The sequence below is a fragment of the Ranitomeya imitator genome, chromosome 4 (assembly GCF_032444005.1).
Source record: "Ranitomeya imitator isolate aRanImi1 chromosome 4, aRanImi1.pri, whole genome shotgun sequence".
In the NCBI taxonomy this organism is placed as follows: Eukaryota; Metazoa; Chordata; class Amphibia; order Anura; family Dendrobatidae; genus Ranitomeya; species Ranitomeya imitator.
This window is the reverse complement of record NC_091285.1, coordinates 690,812,375-690,834,306: the sequence shown is the minus strand read 5'-3', so window position 1 is coordinate 690,834,306 and position 21,932 is coordinate 690,812,375. Positions and strand designations below refer to the sequence as shown.

Here is a 21,932-nt window from a genome sequence, read left to right as displayed (position 1 = left end):
TGGGCACACGTCGGGGCTCGGAAGTGAGGGAGCACCATTTGACTTTTTGAATACAAGATTGGCTGGAATCAATGGTGGCGCCATGTTGCGTTTGGAGACCCCTGATGTGCCTAAACAGTGGAAACCCCTCAATTCTACCTCCAACACTAACCCCCCCACACCCCTAACCCTAATCCCAACTGTAGCCATAACCCTAATCACAACACTAATTCCAACCCTAACCCTAAGGCTATGTGCCCACGTTGCGGATTCATGTGAGATTTTTCAGCATCATTTTTGAAAAATCCGCGGGTAAAAGGCACTGCGTTTTACCTGCGGATTTTCCGCGGATTTCCAGTGTTTTTTGTGCGGATTTCACCTGCGGATTCCTATTGAGGAACAGGTGTAAAACGCTGCGGAATCCGCACAAAGAATTGACATGCTGCGGAAAATACAACGCAGCGTTTCCGCGCTGTATTTTCCGCACCATGGGCACAGCGGATTTACTGTAAACCTGATGGAACACTGCTGCGAATCTGCAGCGGCCAATCCGCACCGTGTGCATATAGCCTAATTCTAAAGGTACGTGCACACGCTGCAGAAAACGCTGCGGATCCGCAGCAGTTTCCCATGAGTTTACAGTTCAATGTAAACCTATGGAAAACAAAAATCGCTGTACACATGCTGCAGAAAAACTGCACGGAAACGCAGCGGTTTACATTCCGCAGCATGTCGCTTCTTTCTGCGGATTCCGCAGCGGTTTTACAACTGCTCCAATAGAAAATCGCAGTTGTAAAACCGCAGTGAAAGGCGCAGAAAAAACGCGGTAAATCCGCGATAAATCCGCAGCGGTTTAGCACTGCGGATTTATCAAATCCGCAGCGGAAAAATCCGCAGAGGAACAGAATACGTGTGCACATACCGAAACCCTAACCCTAGCCCTAACCCTACCCCTAACCCTAACCCTACCCTAAAATTAGTGGGGAAAAAAAAAATTCTTTATTTTTTTATTGTCCCTACCTATGGGGGTGACAAAGGGGGGAGGGTCATTTATTATTTTTTTATTTTGATCACTGAGATATAACCTATCTCAGTGATCAAAATGTACTTTGAACGAATCTGCCGGCCGGCAGATTCGGCGGGCGCACTGCGCATGCGCCCGCCATTTTGGAAGATGGCGGCGCCCAGGGAGAAGACGGACGGACCCCGGCAGGAGATCGGTAAGTATGATGGGGTGGGGGGGAGCACGGGGGGGGGGGGGATCGGAGCATGGGGGTGGTGGATCGGAACGCGGGAGGGGTGGAACAGAGCACGGGGCGGGTGGAACGGAGCACGGGGCGGGTGGAACGGAGCACGGTGGCGGTGGAACGGAGCACGGGGGGGTGGAACGGAGCACGGGGGGGGGTGGATCGGAGTGCAGGGGGGGTGATTGGAGCACGGGGGGGTGATTGGAGCATGGGGGTGAGCGGACAAGAGCACGGGGGGGAGCGGAGCACAGGACGGAGGGGAGCGGGGCAGTGTACCGGGCAGATCGGAGGGCTGGAGGGGCGATCGGTGGGGTGGGGTGGGGGCACATTAGTATTTCCAGCCATGGCCGATGATATTGCAGCATCGGCCATGGCTGGATTGTAATATTTCACCCGTTATAATAGGTGAAATATTACAAATCGCTCTGATTGGCAGTTTCACTTTCAACAGCCAATCAGAGCGATCGTAGCCACGGGGGGTGAAGCCACCCCCCCTGGGCTAAACTACCACTCCCCCTGTCCCTGCAGATCGGGTGAAATGGGAGTTAACCCTTTCACCCGATCTGCAGGGACGCGATCTTTCCATGACGCCACCTAGGCGTCATGGGTCGGATTGGCACCGACTTTCATGACGCCTACGTGGCGTCATGGGTCGGGAAATGGGTTAATGGGGATAAATGTAAGGTCATGCACTTTGGTAGAAGTAATAAGATGTATAATTATGTGCTTAATTCTAAAACTCTGGGCAAAACCATCAATGAAAAAGACCTGGGTGTATGGGTAGATGACAAACTCATATTCAGGGGCCAGTGTCAGGCAGCTGCGACAAAGGCAAATAAAATAATGGGATGCATTAAAAGAGGCATAGATGCACATGAGGAGAACATCATTTTACCTCTATATAAGTCACTAGTTCGACCACACTTAGAATACTGTGCACAGTTCTGGTCTCCGGTGTATAAGAAAGACATAGCTGAACTGGAGCGGGTGCAGAGAAGAGCGACCAAGGTTATTAGAGGACTGGGGGTCTGCAATACCAAGATATGTTAATGTATAAATATATGAGGGGACAGGACAAAGACCTTTCTGATGATCTTTTTAATCATAGACCTGAAACAGGGACAAGGGGGCATCCTCTGCGTCTGGAGGAAAGAAGGTTTAGGCATAATAACAGACACGGATTCTTTACTGTAAGAGCAGTGAGACTATGGGACGCTCTGCTGTATGATGTTGTAATAATTGATTCATTACTTAAATTTAAAAGGGGACTGGATACCCTTCTTGAAAAGTATAATGTTACAGGGTATATACACTAGATTCCATGATAGGGCGTTGATCCAAGGAACTAGAGTCAAAGTAATCACTGCACTCGTATAGTTGACAGTTGGGCTCCTCCCCCACATTAACACATCACGGCCACACAGCATGGTAGCACTGTGACTCACACACATCACAGTAGCACTGGCCTAGTAGCTTCTGCGCAGGTGCCAGCTTCCCCCTGCATATCCGGTCACATGACCGGCCGGAGAGCCACATAAGCCCTGCACACAGCACCAGGATCAGCCTACCCACTGCCTTGACACAGGTCTGTGTCGGCACCCTCCACCTGGCCACCAACGCTTGCTCTGCACACAGGAACGAGGAGAACAGATGTGAGACCCCAGCACTACCTACAGATAAGTGAACCAGTACCTCACTTGGGACTTTTTAGCACTGTTATCCTCTTGCCCACAGTGATATTACCATTGACTTCATCTGGGACATACCAAACCATACAGGGATTATACCACCTGATCTGTGCCCCTGATTCCATATGTGAGACAGGTATTTCAAGGGGCCTCATGGGACCGCAAGCTTGTATCTATTAACTAACTCCTTGCCCTGGGTCTCAGCCATCTATTATCCTCTTCCCCACAGCACTATCTTCCCCGGCTTTTCCTGGGATAGTCCAGAAGGCACATGATCTACACAGCCTGATCTGTACTCCTGAGTGTATATATACGACAGGTACCCTATAAGCCTTCTTTATGTGACCACAAACTGGAAACCTATGAATTTCCCCCCCTCTTACTCTCATATATATCTAACCTCTATTTCAGCAATTGTTTACCCTCCGGCTGGAATTACAGCTGTAGTGCACGGGCAAGCGTTTATACCACATCAGTTTGGTTAGTATGATTGCAGTATGTCTTTGGCACATAGTCCACCCTTATGTCCCATATAACTAAGTACATATTGACCTGGGGCACCATCCCCCCCCCCTCCCTGATAATTAAGGTGACAATCAATGGGGTCTTCTCTCTGGATCTAGCCAGACTACAGCATTCCCATATAACACCTCTCTTTTGAGATCGACGGATAATATCCCACTTTTGCACACTCCAGGTGTATATTTGTATATATATATACTGTTTTTATTGCAACCTTATGGTACATTGTTCCTTCCAGGTTACACATTTGGGTCCTCCTATCTGACTCATCAGCCATACGGTATCCTTACTTTAAACAACAGATTTCCATTAGGGTATGTTCTCTTGCCTTGTTTGGCTCCATATCACATATATACATTTCTTTCAAACCAGTCTCATTGATCTCTGTGACTTCTTATCCTTTTGGACTTCACTTACCGGATGCAGTTTGTGCTCTTTATTTGGATATATTTGTCCTACCATTGGCTGCCAGTGTCTTTGACATGTATTCATTCATGTAAATATGTAAATATGTATATGTGTACTTATTTGTTTGTGATATTTTGTTTGTCTTTTTTGCTTGTTACAGCGATTTTGTGAGCAAGGCCACGGGCTGGCCGAAACGTTAAATTCGCCAAGCATTTATCTACTGACCCAAGCCAAATAAACTTTTGATATATGCAACTTGAAACTATATGAGTGCAGTGATTACTTTGACTCTATGACTTGTGGGATTTAGTGTCCCGTTCACTGGCACCGTGAACTATATTGATTGAGTGCTAGCTTTCCAGATTCTCTACAAGATCCAGGGAACTAGTCTGATTGCCGTATGTGGAGTCGGGAAGGAATTTTTTCCCCAGTGTGGAGCTTACTCTTTGCCACATGGGTTTTTTTGCTTTCCTCTGGATCAACAGGTTAGAGCATGTTAGGTTAGGCTATGGGTTGGACTAGATGGACTTATAGTCTTCCTTCAACCTTAATAACTATGTAACTATGTAACTATGTAAAAGTGAAGTTTTAATTCCACCTTTGCTAAATACCATACTGAATTCCAGTGGAAGATATACCCGCTGCTAATTTATCTACAATTTTCAGGGTACGGCAGGCTCTCTTACAACTGGTCTTGTTATGACTTAATGGGCTTCGGAGGCAAAAGTTTTTTTCGGACCATGCCTTTGTACAGAAGAAATACAGCCCTTCTTTCACTGCAGCCTTTAAGGAGTTAGAAGTCTTTGGAAAATCAACCCACCTCATGATGAGGAGTTCAGACACTTGAGAGCTATATAAAAGCAGGGATAGTGCCCTGCAATCTGAGAAACACATTACATACCCCCCCGACCTTTAAGTTTAAAAACCTTGGGCTACTTAAATGGGAGAAGGAGGCCACAGATCTGGCTCAGGTTTATGAAGCTACTCCTAGAAGAGGAGAAATGCAATCTAATTTAAATGAATCATTAAAAGCCAAAATAGAAGTTCCAAAAAATAAATTTCTGGTGAAACTGAGTTTTCAGCTTAAGATGCAGCATAACAAAACACGCGAGAAAGATTCCAATTCCATTTGAAAGAAAGAAAACAAGTAAACAAGTATTTCATCAGGGATCTTCAAGAATGTAAGGATAATAAGGCCTATACTTTACCCACAAACAAAAGCTTCCGTAGTATTGAGACAGATCTGCCCTGAACTGACACTGAGGTCTCCGATACTGAAGGTCGACCCAGAAACCAAAGGGGGAGACTTAGAGGAAGAGGTGGAAGGAGTAACACTAGAGGAGCTCTGACTGGGGTGGATCTTTTTTAGAAGAGGGTTATCCCCCGAGAAGTCGGTTAAATCTATCGAATCTCCAGTATCTCCCCAAATCTTTCCACTCGTGTTCTCTCAGATACTGAAATGGGGGTCTGATCTAAAGGCCTAACATTTGTGCCCACAACAGACCGACTCCCTTAAAGTTGTAAAGGATCTAAATTTGTGCACAAATGTAAACGGCACAAACACTACGCCAGGGAGAACAGAGCAATGAGCTCTGAATTAGGAGCATCTGATGACTTGTTAGAAGACATTCCATTATTGTTTAGTCTGGGAGACCCCATTTCCACTCATAAGGGACTTGGCCCCTTTACTGATCTTAAAAACTAAAGCCAAAAAATGCCCCTCATCCAGGTGACTTATGTGCCATTGATGTCTCTTCAGGTTTGGTGACGGAGGATCTAAGGGACCTCAAGAGGCAGAGGGATACATATTATCTTACCACATCAGAAATGGGGGCCTTATGCAATCTTGAGAAGTCCCCCATAACCATAATGAGGTCCTGGTTATGGGGGACTTTAACTACCCGGATATTAACTGGGAAACAGAAACCTGTGAAACCCATAAAGGCAACAGGTTTCTGCTAATAACCAAGAAAAATTATCTTTCACAATTGGTGCAGAATCCAACCAGAGGAGCAGCACTTTTAGACCTAATACTATCTAATAGACCTGACAGAATAACAAATCTGCAGGTGGTTGGGCATTTAGGAAATAGCGACCACAATATTGTGCAGTTTCACCTGTCTTTCACTAGGGGGACTTGCCAGGGAGTCACAAAAACATTGAACTTTAGGAAGGCAAAGTTTGAACAGCTTAGAGATGCCCTTAATCTGGTAGACTGGGACAATATCCTCAGAAATGAGAATACAGATAATAATTGGGAAATGTTTAAGAACATCCTAAATAGGCAGTGTAAGCGGTTTATACCTTGTGGGAATAAAAGGACTAGAAATAGGAAAAACCCAATGTGGCTAAACAAAGAAGTAAGACAGGCAATTAACAGTAAAAAGAAAGCATTTGCACTACTAAAGCAGGATGGCACCATTGAAGCTCTAAAAAACTATAGGGAGAAAAATACTTTATCTAAAAAACTAATTAAAGCTGCCAAAAAGGAAACAGAGAAGCACATTGCTAAGGAGAGTAAAACTAATCCCAAACTGTTCTTCAACTATATCAATAGTAAAAGAATAAAAACTGAAAATGTAGGCCCCTTAAAAAATAGTGAGGAAAGAATGGTTGTAGATGACGAGGAAAAAGCTAACATATTAAACACCTTCTTCTCCACGGTATTCACGGTGGAAAATGAAATGCTAGGTGAAATCCCAAGAAACAATGAAAACCCTATATTAAGGGTCACCAATCTAACCCAAGAAGAGGTGCGAAACCGGCTAAATAAGATTAAAATAGATAAATCTCCGGGTCCGGATGGCATACACCCACGAGTACTAAGAGAACTAAGTAATGTAATAGATAAACCATTATTTCTTATTTTTAGTGACTCTATAGCGACAGGGTCTGTTCCGCAGGACTGGCGCATAGCAAATGTGGTGCCAATATTCAAAAAGGGCTCTAAAAGTGAACCTGGAAATTATAGGCCAGTAAGTCTAACCTCTATTGTTGGTAAAATATTTGAAGGGTTTCTGAGGGATGTTATTCTGGATTATCTCAATGAGAATAACTGTTTAACTCCATATCAGCATGGGTTTATGAGAAATCGCTCCTGTCAAACCAATCTAATCAGTTTTTATGAAGAGGTAAGCTATAGACTGGACCACGGTGAGTCATTGGACGTGGTATATCTCGATTTTTCCAAAGCGTTTGATACCGTGCCGCACAAGAGGTTGGTACACAAAATGAGAATGCTTGGTCTGGGGGAAAATGTGTGTAAATGGGTTAGTAACTGGCTTAGTGATAGAAAGCAGAGGGTGGTTATAAATGGTATAGGCTCTAACTGGGTCGCTGTGACCAGTGGGGTACCGCAGGGGTCAGTATTAGGACCTGTTCTCTTCAACATATTCATTAATGATCTGGTAGAAGGTTTACACAGTAAAATATCGATATTTGCAGATGATACAAAACTATGTAAAGCAGTTAATACAAGAGAAGATAGTATTCTGCTACAGATGGATCTGGATAAGTTGGAAACTTGGGCTGAAAGGTGGCAGATGAGGTTTAACAATGATAAATGTAAGGTTATACACATGGGAAGAGGGAATCAATATCACCATTACACACTGAACGGGAAACCACTGGGTAAATCTGACAGGGAGAAGGACTTGGGGATCCTAGTTAATGATAAACTTACCTGGAGCAGCCAGTGCCAGGCAGCAGCTGCCAAGGCAAACAGGATCATGGGGTGCATTAAAAGAGGTCTGGATACACATGATGAGAGCATTATACTGCCTCTGTACAAATCCCTAGTTAGACCGCACATGGAGTACTGTGTCCAGTTTTGGGCACCGGTGCTCAGGAAGGATATAATGGAACTAGAGAGAGTACAAAGGAGGGCAACAAAATTAATAAAGGGGATGGGAGAACTACAATACCCAGATAGATTAGCGAAATTAGGATTATTTAGTCTAGAAAAAAGACGACTGAGGGGCGATCTAATAACCATGTATAAGTATATAAGGGGACAATACAAATATCTCGCTGAGGATCTGTTTATACCAAGGAAGGTGACGGGCACAAGGGGGCATTCTTTGCGTCTGGAGGAGAGAAGGTTTTTCCACCAACATAGAAGAGGATTCTTTACTGTTAGGGCAGTGAGAATCTGGAATTGCTTGCCTGAGGAGGTGGTGATGGCGAACTCAGTCGAGGGGTTCAAGAGAGGCCTGGATGTCTTCCTGGAGCAGAACAATATTGTATCATACAATTATTAGGTTCTGTAGAAGGACGTAGATCTGGGTACTTATTATGATGGAATATAGGCTGAACTGGATGGACAAATGTCTTTTTTCGGCCTTACTAACTATGTTACTATGACCGCATGGTAACAATAAACAAGTCAGATAAAAGGGGTAATGTTGTGATCATGAATATGAATAACTTTAATCTTTGTAATTTGTTATTACAAGATAAAACCTGTTATGTTATCTTAGCGGCTAATCCTACAAAGGACTTTATGCGTGAACTGGGGGAGACTAGTTAACACAGGACTTGACAATACGGGTATCACTAAACAAGAACATGAATATTTCTCCAAAGCTTCAGATTCAGGCTATTTTTACTGTCTGCCACAAATTCATAAGGGCCTAAGCCCGCTGAAAGGACGGCCTATTGTTTCAGGGGTGGACAGCCTCACACAGAATCTAAGTATTTATTTGGACCGTGTCTTTAGACCCTTTGTCACCAGCTTAAACTCCTATATCTGTGATACTAATGATGATCTTAGGACACTGGAAGGCCTAGTTCTTGACCAGGATATGATGCTAGCCAGTATCGACGTTGACTCCTTATACTCTTCTATTCCTCATGGTAAAGGACTGTCAGCAGTGGAATTTTCTCTAAAGGGTCGAGGTCGTCAATACTCCAACCACAATGAATATGTTTTTGAAGCTTTAAAATTCTGCCTATCAAGGAATGTCTTCATGCTTGATAGGAAGTACTTCCACCAGCTCAGGGGCACCGCAATGGGGGGCCCCTGTGCCCCATCGTATGCAAATAATTCCTGGACTGGTGGGAGGAAACCGTCATCTTTGGGGACATTCCTGTTGATGGTAAAAAAGAGGGTCTTATCGTGGACAGGTTTCATAGGCGATATTTTGATTATATGGAAAGGGGATGCAACCCAATTTAAAGGATTTGTGGACAATCTGAGCGTTAATGACCTTAATCTTTATTTTACATATGAGATAAGCAACTCCCATTTCTAGATATTTTGATTCAGAGGAAAATAGATGGTGGCCTGATGACTAATACATACAGGAAGACCACCGCCACCAATTCTTTGCTTAGGTCGGAAAGCAATCACCCAGTATCATTAAAGCAAGGAATTCCAAAGGGAATATATGCGTTTAAATCAGAGCTGTTCAGATGACGCTGATTTTGAAATGCAGGCGGCGGATTTGGACAACAGATTTGTGGAGAGGGGATATCCCGAGAATGTCCTTGTAACAGCATATAGAGAAACTAGGGCCATGGAGCGCTCTAGTCTGTAATATCCCAGACCTAAGACTGACATCAATGACAACACGCGCAGATTTATTACTACATACGAGAATCGGGCTTATCAAATAAGAAACATTCCGTCTAAACACCGGCCCATTCTGTAAATGGATGAAGATATGGGCAAACTGGTGAAATCTGCTCAGACCATTACATATCGGAAAGGAAGGTCATTGAATGAGAGATGGTGGAATATAGTGGCTGCGCACAGATAGATAAAACCTGGTTGTCTCCAATGTTACGGGATGCCACAAGTGTGGTGGCCGTGCAATCCGTGAATGTGTCACAAACGAAAACATTTCAGAATAATGTCACTGGGAAATCTTTCATGATCAAGTCTTACATCAGCCCCCCCAACCCCCGTTACTGTGCACGGTACAGCACAAGACCCCCCACCCCCCAGTACCACGCACGGCACAGCACCAGCCCCCCCACTCCGCCCCCCATTACCGTGCACAGTACAGCACCAGCCCCCCCACCCCCCGTTACCATGCACAGTACAGCACCAGCCCCCCCCCACCCCCCCACCCCTGTTGCCGCGCACAGTACAGCACCAGCCCCCCCACCCCCCGTTACCTTGCACAACATCAAGCATCAATTTGATAAGCTTTATCACAATGTCATCTCATCTAGAGTAATAATCAAACACCTGAGCAGCATGTGTGAAGGGTGAACAGGTTCGGCGGCCATGGCTGCATCATATACTTATATAAATGAAGACACTTGGGCTCACATGGATGGGACAGTCTATGCCCCACCAGCCACGGCAAGGTGACCTCTCTGATAAGAACCCTAAACCAAGTATTTATCAGACCTGCCTCTCCAGGATAAACGCCTACAATATTAATGGGCTACCTATCAGAATGACGGCAGCAGTCTCGCCCCGTCAACAGAGCGGAGAGGAAAAGAAGTCGCTGCTCTGTCGATGTGACGTCAGAGGCCCCTGAATCACGTGTGCTCACAATGTCCCAGATTATCCCTTTAAATATTGTCATGGCCTTATAAAATGTAGGATTGTAACTACACAGGCTGGGGATGGGGTCACTTTCCCTTTAATAAGATGGAGGCGGTGCACGTATAAGACAACAGCAGAAGAAGAAGAAGAAGAAACCCCCTGAAGTTATATTGCTGCATGTTTATATGATATTTCATGCAATTCTTACTCTCCTGATACAAGTGCAGGGCAGAGATGCCGGGCACAGGAGGGGTAGAGGGGTTGTCCAGGCTCGGAGTTTGCCTGCAGACTTGTGGATCCTCACAGGACGCAGACTGCACGCTGTCAGGATTCTCCGATGCAGGTAGCATGCGGGCGTGTGATTGTGAGTACGCAGTTTGCAGACATGCGGTCACATGCAGACTAGACGTGCTCCATACAAGTGTATTGAGCGAGACCAGACACGTCTAGTCAGAATGTGGCCAGAAATATGCAGAATCCCCACAGTGAGCACAGAATGACTGCAGACTTGTACCCCAGCCTGGACAACCCCCATAACCGTTAGCCGGCCCAGCAGATGAGAAGAGAGCGATTTGCCGGTTACAGTATTTAGTAGTGAAGCCAAAATCATTATGTTACGGTCTTTGTTTTTTCTGTTCAGTGGCCAGTGTGAACCAGGGCTTACACACCAGTCTACATCACAGTTCCTACATTTGGTTTTTTTTAGTGTTGCCATCAGGTACATATAAAGGTGCGGCCGCCTTTCCTGGACTTTATATTGTTGTCCCCTCCACTAGCTTGGTCCAGTCCGTCTCAGCCCTTATCTATACAGGTCACCTGATAAACGGTAAGGATTTTAGTATTAGGACCATCCCAATTAGGGTCACCGTGGAGTGGCAGGATAGATTTTGCATTTTTTTTTTTTTTAAATATGTTAACCAAGTACCAGATATTATTTTCATGTACGGTATTTAATCTTTATGTTTCTGTCTTTAGTTATTTCTTAGATACAACAGGAAGCCAGAAGCAGAGCTGTGAGTTGTGGGGCCCAAGTTAGCTAGAGAAGAGGCTGAAGAGGCGACGTGTGCGCCGTCCATGAGCGTAGAAGCCGGGCTCCATACTGTATACAGGATGGACAAACATGGACTGAACCATGTGACCATTACACATGACCTCCATTACCAGATGTCATCAATCACAGATACATCGTCTCATAAGCCTTGGTATCATCAGCTCTATACACTGCACAACCCGGGTGGAGCGGCCAGACATGGGGCAGGGCCATAGACCTCCACCCTTACCCAGGCCCCCATACGATGCTGTGCAGATAGGCAGAAGGCTGGTGAGGGGGATACTTATGTACACCCAGACCCACCCAAATGATGAGCGGTGAAGGAAGCCTTACCCTGGATACTTCAGGGTCATTACTGTGGTGTTACACAATTACCGTTACCTCCTGGTAAACCAGACGTGGCACCACCAGCTCAGGGCACTTCAGGGGGACCCCCTAATGCCCCCAGCTATACTAATCATCTGCGGTGGGGTTGATGAATTATAGACCTGACAGATTGGATTCTGGGGAAGATATATAGACGACATCATGTCCTTGTGTCAAGTAATGTAGTAAGTAAAATACTGCGTCATGTGTCCTGTACCCATCACCCCACAACTGGGCCCAAGAACATCATATGGTGCAACACAAGGAGAAAGGGAAAGCTGGAGCCGCGCCAGTGACCCCACAGCGTCCGCCATTACTACCTCACCCCCAAGGAGACCGGGCCACCATCTGACCAGTCCCAGGACAAGTTCTGTATCTGTAATACCAGTAATATTAGTGATGGAAGTATAGAATATAGAGGTGACCTAAGGCTTCTATGTGTGGAGAGTAATCAGGAGAATAACATACATCAGGTCCAGAAGGCTGGTCAGTACATACATATAGAGGGGACAATACAGAAAACGATCCTCTACAGACCAAATCCCCTGGAGGATGAAGCCTCCGCCCGGGGGTCCTCACTAGTGGAAGGCTTTGTGCCCACATTGCAGATTGTAGACAGAATTTTCCTAATCAGAATCGGACTCCCTTTGCAGGAAATCCGCTTGCGATTTTCTAGTGTTTTTTTCGCATTTTTATCCGGAGAATCCCAATTATATAGCAGGAAAAAAAAAAATCCAAAATTCTGCAAAATTAATGAACATGCTGCGTGTTTTTCGTGGGAAAAAACGCAGCATGGGCACGACAATGCGGAATTCCATTAAAAATAATGGGATGCTTTTGGTAAGCGTTTAAGTGTTTCCACAGCAAAAAAACAAGGAAAAAATGTGTAAAAAACCCGCAATGTGTGCACATAGCCTAAACCTGACACTGACAACTAGTCAGTATTCTCAGAACTACAAATATCACAAACGTCCTGCTCCAATCAGATCCCGGACGTCTCCATCCACCATGAGACTCATCTGACCTCTAGACTGCGGCTGAACAAGAAGCTCATGGGCCTCAGCGCTAAGTGACCAACAAGGCCCCAAACAAGGGACATGGGTCCTATGTGAGCCAGCGGGAGCTTCTGGGCCCCCCGAGGCTCCAGGTGTCCTTCTGTCATGATCCCAATGGCAGGGGATCACAAAAGGACTAGCACAAAAACAAAGCGAGCTCTAGGGTGATGGAACCTGAGCTGACCGCGATCCTGAACCTAAACACACAACTAATAGTAGCCGGGGAACGTGCCTACGATGATTCCTAGACGTCTCGCGCCAGCCGAAGGACTAACTTCCCCTATTAGAAGAAACACAGACCTCTCTTGCCTCCAGAGAAACACCCCACAGAAATAGCAGCCCCCCACATGTAATGACGGTGAAATGAGAGGAAAGCACATACGTAGAGATGAAAACAGATTCAGCAAAATGAGGCCCTGCTAAAGCTAGATAGCAGAGGATACAAAAGTGAACTGCGCGGTCAGCGAAAAACCCTACAAAAAACCATCCTGAAATTACTTGAACTCATGTGCCAACTCATGGAACATGAGGAGTAATTTCAGCCCACTAGAGCAACCAGCAGCAAGAATCACATATCAGCAAGCTGGACTAAGACAAAAAATAAAACAAAACGTGGAACAAGAAAATCAAAACTTAGCTTGTCCTGAAGATTACAGAAGCGGGAAGCAGAGGTAACAAAACACACTGAATACATTGATAGCCGGCGAGGAAATGACAAGAAGGCCAGGTTAAATAGGAAACTCCCATATCCTGATAGAACAGGTGGACACCAGAGACCGCAGAGAACACAAGTCACCCAGTACCATCTGCAACCACCAGAGGGAGCCCAAAAACAGAATCCACAACATCCTTCTCCCACTATAGTTACTGCCATGTCTCCAGCACACTGTGTCCTGTAACTAGCGCCAGGCAGAAGAGCGATACGGATGACACTTCCATACAGAAGTTAGGTAACAATAAATCTAGGTCTATAAGTGGCATAAATGGCCATGTATTATGGAGGATAGATGGGCTCACCATAGACCGGGATTCTCTACTGTTACAGCACGAGATGGGCATTTTATTACTAGTGAGTAGAAGGAGTCTGGACGTCCCCAACATGAAGCGTCCGATAACCCCGTACGTCAGGTCTTTACTAATATATGTAGGAAGCTCCTGTGCACAAGTAACGTCTCACATCGGGGCAGTGGCGATAGAGGCCACGGCTTCTTCCTACAGGAGGCCACTGTTGGACGCACACAATACGCTGGATAAAGCCGCAGCCTAAGGGAATCTACGGCGTGTAATTATGGTTTATAAGGAAATAACACTTGTAAAGTCAGAAGTTTTACCAATATTTGGGGTTCATTTTCCCCACCCTTAAAGTTTGCACCAGTAAACTCTTAGGGTAAGTTCACACTGGACGTTTCTTTGCAGCTTTTTTATGCAAATTTTAAGCTGCGTTTTACAGCACCAGCAAAGCCTATGAGATCCCAGAAATCTCACACATTGGGGTTTTGTCATCAGTATTTTGCGCTTTGCATGGTTTTTTGAGCAGATCATCTCACTGAGCGTTTTCACCCATTGACTTGAATGGGTGGTGAAAAAATGCAGGAGAAAAAAAAAAAAAAAACACAGGTATCAGGCTTTTGCTCCATTTTTTTGTGCCAAAACCTGATTCTATGGAATAGGACTTTTTTTGAACAATAGTCTTTATGAGCATGCACAAGACACAAATCTACCAGGCCAAAACCGCCGCAAAAAGGCACAAAAAAAATGCATCAAACACATATAAAAAAAAAAAGGAAAACCAGGAAAACAAGGAAAACATGCTTTTTCTCTGCAACTTCTTTCCTGCCATGAGATCAGGTTTTGTGGTTGGAAAAAAAGCCGCCTGGTGTGAACTTACCCCGATAGTCCAAGATGCAATGATTACTGCCGGCTGCAGAATGAGGTAACTGACAATCCATCAGCGAGTCCAGATTGAGTAACAGAAAATTTTGTAATCAACTTTTGCAAAATGTGTAAAGAAACCATATGGCAGAATATAAATAAAATATATGAATTTTTTGGCCCTTTCAAACAATAAAAAAGTTGTTCCCCAAAGGAGGACAACGGCCTCCAATGTTCTGCATGTGGAATATTATGTAGAAGGTCCACCATGGTGGGCACCCCCAACCATACTGTCCGCTCTGGGAACCCTAATATGTCAGAACTGGGGACTAGATGAGGACCCTCATAGAGACCTGCTCAGACGTTCCTCACAACCTAGTCATGAAAACGGTGTTTGGTGTGAGATCATAAGTGACAGAAAACCATTGATAGGAGCTCACTCTATGGCCCGGGCCCGCTCTTTATGGCCCGGGGGGCCCGCTCTTTATGGCCCGGGGCGCCCCGCTTTTTATGGCCCGGGGGGACCCGCTCTTTACGGCCCGGGGGGGCCCGCTCTTTACGGCTGCTCGACAATCTGGTTCTTTCAGTAACTTAGAACAGAGTCTTAATGACCATTTAACAAAGACCACTAAAGAGACGAAATGTCTCATCAGACCCAACTTCACCTCTGACCTCACAGCGAGAGGCTCGTACAATCCGTGTTGAACCTTCAGGGCGGAATGATTTACCCCAGAAAGCCATCGGCAGCTTCTATAGTAGATAAAAGGAGGCTGAAGTCACCGGATCGTGGAGCATCACTCGGTCACTGGAGGCCTTAGGTCTCTGGTTCTTCTCAGCAGGATGGATCCATGTGATGGAGAAGACGGAGACCCTGAAATCAGAGACAAAGCCGGTCACACAACGGATAAAATGGTTACACCGTCCCCCCAAACATCTAGTGACCACAGACCTACAGAACCATGGAGGACGTGGTACTATGGCCGGACAATAGGAACGAGGCAGCATTTGGAACTTTCCTAGACAATTTCACTACCCAGAGATAAGAGAAGGACCCCAATGACCACGTAACCTCCAAGGGTCATCAGTGACGGTAGAAACAGATCAAGTCTGATCCAAACCTGAAGTCATTCTGGAGAACACGGAGAACATATGGTCCTGCCGATGCCTCATGTTCCCATCCGAGACAGGGAAGCCTGAGGAACAAGGAGATTAAGGGGCTAAACTACTAATACACAGGAGAGCTCATCAACTTGAGAACCCTGGGGGGTAATGAAGACCCTTCCTATAGACCAATCCAGGACAAGTCCATACATTCTCACTCACCTTACTGCACCGGAATATTGGGCGGGAAATCAGCGCGATCTGAACTGCAAAGCAGGAAGAATCCTCAGCGGGAACCATCAGCAGAAACCCTACAAATAAGAAAACCATTATAACTACAGATCACAGGCAAGAACAAGACTCATCAGCGACCTCCACCAGTCCTTACATGTGCTCCAGGACACCAGGGGGCAGTATATAGACCATCAGTGATCTCCACCAGTCCTTACATGTGCTCCAGGACACCAGGGGGCAGTATATAGACCATCAGAGATCTCCACCAGTCCTTACATGTGCTCCAGCACACCGGCCACCAGGGGGCAGTATATAGACCATCAGTGATCTCCACCAGTCCTTACATGTGCTCCAGCACACCGTCCACCAGGGGGCAGTATATAGACCATCAGCGACCTCCACCAGTCCTTACATGTGCTCCAGGCCACCGGCCACCAGGGGGCAGTATATAGACCATCAGCGATCTCCACCAGTCCTTACATGTGCTCCAGGAAACCGGCCACCAGGGGGCAGTATATAGACCATCAGCGATCTCCACCAGTCCTTACATGTGCTCCAGGACACCGGCCACCAGAGGGCAGTATATAGACCATCAGTGATCTCCATCAGTCCTTACATGTGCTCCAGCACACCGGCCACCAGGGGGCAGTATATAGACCATCAGTGATCTCCACCAGTCCTTACATGTGATCCAGCACACCGGCCACCAGGGGGCAGTATATAGACCATCAGCGATCTCCACCAGTCCTTACATGTGCTCCAGGACACCGGCCACCAGGGGGCAGTATATGGACAATCAGCGATCTCCACCAGTCCTTACATGTGCTCCAGGACACCGGCCACCAGGGGGCAGTATATGGACCATCAGCGATCTCCACCAGTCCTTACATGTGCTCCAGCACACCGGCCACCAGGGGGCAGTATATAGACCATCAGCGATCTCCACCAGTCCTTACATGTGCTCCAGGACACCGGCCACCAGGGGGCAGTATATAGACCATCAGCGATCTCCACCAGTCCTTACATGTGCTCCAGGACACCGGCCACCAGGGGGCAGTATATAGACCATCAGCGATCTCCACCAGTCCTTACATGTGCTCCAGGACACCGGCCACCAGGGGGCAGTATATAGACCATCAGTGATCTCCACCAGTCCTTACATGTACTCCAGCACACCGGCCACCAGGGGGCAGTATATAGACCATCAGTGATCTCCACCAGTCCTTACATGTGCTCCAGGACACCAGCCACCAGGGGGCAGTATATAGACCATCAGCGATCTCCACCAGTCCTTACATGTGCTCCAGGACACCGGCCACCAGGGGGCAGTATATAGACCATCAGTGATCTCCACCAGTCCTTACATGTGCTCCAGCACACTGGCCACCAGGGGGCAGTATATAGACCATCAGCGATCTCCACCAGTCCTTACATGTGCTCCAGCACACCGGCCACCAGGGGGCAGTATATAGACCATCAGCGATCTCCACCAGTCCTTACATGTGCTCCAGCACACCGGCCACCAGGGGGCAGTATATAGACCATCAGCGATCTCCACCAGTCCTTACATGTGCTCCAGGACACCGGCCACCAGGGGGCAGTATATAGACCATCAGCGATCTCCACCAGTCCTTACATGTGCTCCAGGACACCGGCCACCAGGGGGCAGTATATAGACCATCAGTGATCTCCACCAGTCCTTACATGTGCTCCAGGACACCAGCCACCAGGGGGCAGTATATAGACCATCAGCGATCTCCACCAGTCCTTACATGTGCTCCAGGACACCGGCCACCAGGGGGCAGTATATAGACCATCAGCGATCTCCACCAGTCCTTACATGTGCTCCAGGCCACCGGCCACCAGGGGGCAGTATATAGACCATCAGCGATCTCCACCAGTCCTTCCATGTGCTCCAGCACACCGGCCACCAGGGGGCAGTATATAGACCATCAGTGATCTCCACCAGTCCTTACATGTGCTCCAGGACACCAGCCACCAGGGGGCAGTATATAGACCATCAGCGATCTCCACCAGTCCTTACATGTGCTCCAGGATACCGGCCACCAGGGGGCAGTATATAGACCATCAGTGATCTCCACCAGTCCTTACATGTGCTCCAGCACACCGGCCACCAGGGGGCAGTATATAGACCATCAGAGATCTCCACCAGTCCTTACATGTGCTCCAGCACACCGGCCACCAGGGGGCAGTATATAGACCATCAGTGATCTCCACCAGTCCTTACATGTGCTCCAGCACACCGGCCACCAGGGGGCAGTATATAGAAGCAGCTTCTTGCACGTCAGTGACGTCTCGGGATTCTCCACTACAGACGACCAGAATCTGAAAATAAAGAGAATCCATTACATCCAGATATCATAATGGGGGTTGTAGTCCAATCATCTGAACGATGCACATTCCCCAGAAGAGGACAATGATTTGCATTAACCCCTTCAGGTCGCAGCAGTTTTTGCATTTTTGTTTTTCGCATCCCTTCTTCCCAGAGCCATAACTTTTATTGTTCCGTTAATACGGCCATGTGACGGCTTGTTTTTCGCTGGACAAGTTGTACTTTTGAACAGCACCATTGGTTTTACCAGATCATGGATGGTAAAATTGCAAAAACACTAATTCCACAACTGTTTTGGTTGTTTTTTTTTTTTACTGTTTTCACCAAATGATAAAACTGAGCTGCCATTATGATTCTCCAGGTCATTGCGAGGCCGCAGATACCAAACATGTCCAGGTATTATTTGTTTGTTTGGTTTTTATTTTAAATCTGAAAAAAAAAATAGCTGTTAAAAAATTTTAAATTCCGCCATTTTCCGAGACTTGTAGCGTCTCCATTTTTTGTGATCTTGGGTTGGGGGGGCTTATTATCTGCTCTGAGCTACAGGATTCAATGATACCAATTTGGTGCTGATACAATCTTCTGATTGCGATAACCTAAAAAAAAAAAAAACGTAATTCTGGCGTTTTGACCTTTTCTGGGCCGTTCACCGATATTAATTTTTATAGATTGGATGATTCTCAATTTGGCAATACCAAATATGTATTTTTTTTTTTTTTTTTTTTTTTTAAAGGGGCGAAGGAGAGTGATTGGAACTTATAGTCTTCAAATTTTTTTTTTACTTTCAATAGTGTCCATGTGAGACGAGAAGCTGCAGCGTCCGATCGCCTCTGCTACATACAGGCAATGATCAGGTAGCAGAAATGCCCCCTTCCTATGAGTGCGGACCACCGGGGCGCTCATAGTAATCCAGCAATGACAACCACAGGATGGACAGCGCCATTTAACGGATTAACAGCCGCAGGTGGATCGCGATTCCACCCACGGCTGTTAAGGGCACATGTCAGCTGCTCAAATCAGGTGACATGTGCCGGGAAAGATGTGGGGTCAGCGCCGGAGCCAACATCAAAGGGAGACACAACATAACTACTAATTACTAGTGATTAATGTCACAGTACAGGGATCAGTGTTATGTAGGCAATCCAGTGACACAGTGTGCCAGCAATCAGAGCACATACAGTGATCTGACAATAACCCAAAAACAATAGAACGAGCTCTGAGACGTGGAATCTCTGTAGACCGCAATACCTGAACCTATCCTAAACACAACTAAAGGCAGCTGTGGATTGCGCCTGACGCTACCTATGCAACTCGGCACAGCCTGAGGAGCTGACTAGCCTGAAGATAGAAAAACAAGCCTGACTTGCCTCAGAGAAATACCCCAAAGGAAAAGGCAGCCCCCCACATATAATGACTGTTAGCAAGATGAAAAGACAAACGTAGGGATGAAATAGATTCAGCAAAGTGAGGCCCGATATTCTAGATAGAGCGAGGATAGCAAAGAGAACTTTGCAGTCTACAAAAAACCCTAAAGCAAAAAAACACGCAAAGGGGGCAAAAAGACCCACCGTGCCGAACTAACGGCACGGCGGTACACCCTTTGCGTCTCAGAGCTTCCAGCAAAACGAATTGACAAGCTGGACAGAAAAAGTAGCAACAAAAGCAAAGAAGCACTTATCTAAGCAGAGCAGCAGGCCACAGGAAAGATCCAGAAGCTCAGATCCAACACTGTAACATTGACAAGGAGCAAGGAAGACAGAATCAGGCGGAGTTAAATAACAAAGCAGCCAACGAGCTCACCAGAACACCTGAGGGAGGAAGCTCAGAAGCTGCAGTACCACTTGTGACCACAGGAGTGAATTCAGCCACAGAATTCACAACAGTACCCCCCCCTTGAGGAGGGGTCACCGAACCCTCACCAGAGCCCCCAGGCCGACCAGGATGAGCCACATGAAAGGCACGAACAAGATCTGGAGCATGGACATCAGAGGCAAAAACCCAGGAATTATCTTCCTGAGCATAACCCTTCCATTTAACCAGATACTGGAGTTTCCGTCTAGAAACACGAGAATCCAAAATTTTCTCCACAATATACTCCAATTCCCCCTCCACCAAAACCGGGGCAGGAGGCTCAACAGATGGAACCATAGGTGCCACGTATCTCCGCAACAACGACCTATGGAATACATTATGTATGGAAAAGGAGTCTGGGAGGGTCAGACGAAAAGACACAGGATTGAGAATCTCAGAAATCCTATACGGACCAATAAAACGAGGTTTAAATTTAGGAGAGGAAACCTTCATAGGAATATGACGAGAAGATAACCAAACCAGATCCCCAACACGAAGTGGGGGACCCACACGGCGTCTGCGATTAGCGAAAAGTTGAGCCTTCTCCTGGGACAAGGTCAAATTGTCCACTACCTGAGTCCAGATCTGCTGCAACCTGTCCACCACAGAATCCACACCAGGACAGTCCGAAGACTCAACCTGTCCTGAAGAGAAACGAGGATGGAACCCAGAATTGCAGAAAAATGGAGAGACCAAGGTAGCCGAGCTGGCCCGATTATTAAGGGCGAACTCAGCCAACGGCAAAAAGGACACCCAATCATCCTGGTCTGCAGAAACAAAACATCTCAGATATGTTTCCAAGGTCTGATTGGTTCGTTCGGTCTGGCCATTAGTCTGAGGATGGAAAGCCGAGGAAAAAGATAGGTCAATGCCCATCCTACCACAAAAGGCTCGCCAAAATCTTGAAACAAACTGGGAACCTCTGTCAGAAACAATATTCTCAGGAATGCCATGCAAACGAACCACATGCTGGAAGAACAAAGGCACCAAATCAGAGGAGGAAGGCAATTTAACCAAGGGCACAAGATGGACCATTTTAGAAAAGCGATCACAGACCACCCAAATGACTGACATCTTTTGAGAAACGGGAAGGTCAGAAATGAAATCCATCGAAATATATGTCCAAGGCCTCTTTGGGACCGGCAAGGGCAAAAGCAACCCACTGGCACGTGAACAGCAGGGCTTAGCCCTAGCACAAATCCCACAGGACTGCACAAAAGTACGTACATCCCGTGACAGAGATGGCCACCAGAAGGATCTAGCCACTAACTCTCTGGTACCAAAGATTCCAGGATGACCAGCCAACACCGAACAATGAAGTTCAGAGATAACTTTACTAGTCCACCTATCAGGAACGAACAGTTTCTCCGCCGGACAACGATCAGGTTTATTCGCCTGAAATTTTTGCAACACTCGCCGCAAATCAGGGGAGATGGCAGACACAATGACTCCTTCCTTGAGGATACCCGCTGGCTCAGATGAACCCGGAGAGTCGGGCACAAAACTCCTAGACAGAGCATCCGCCTTCACATTTTTAGAGCCCGGAAGGTACGAAATCACAAAATCGAAGCGGGCAAAAAATAACGACCAACGGGCCTGTCTAGGATTCAAGCGCTTGGCAGACTCGAGATAAGTAAGGTTCTTATGATCAGTCAATACCACCACGCGATGCTTAGCTCCTTCAAGCCAATGACGCCATTCCTCGA

The 21,932-nt window shown here is 46.6% G+C and overlaps 1 long non-coding RNA gene across 2 annotated transcripts; it reads left to right on the top strand.

Annotated features, from left to right (window-relative positions):
* The first annotated feature begins 2,706 nt into the window (after positions 1 to 2,706).
* On the top strand, positions 2,707 to 4,202 carry LOC138674361 (uncharacterized). 2 transcript variants are annotated; one of them, XR_011320605.1, is made up of 4 exons: positions 2,707 to 3,050; positions 3,144 to 3,233; positions 3,326 to 3,394; positions 3,675 to 4,202. It is a non-coding gene; the product is annotated as an uncharacterized lncRNA (long non-coding RNA). The 2 variants fall into 2 exon arrangements; XR_011320604.1 differs by having other exon boundaries at positions 2,707 to 3,233.
* Positions 4,203 to 21,932: the final 17,730 nt, after the last annotated feature.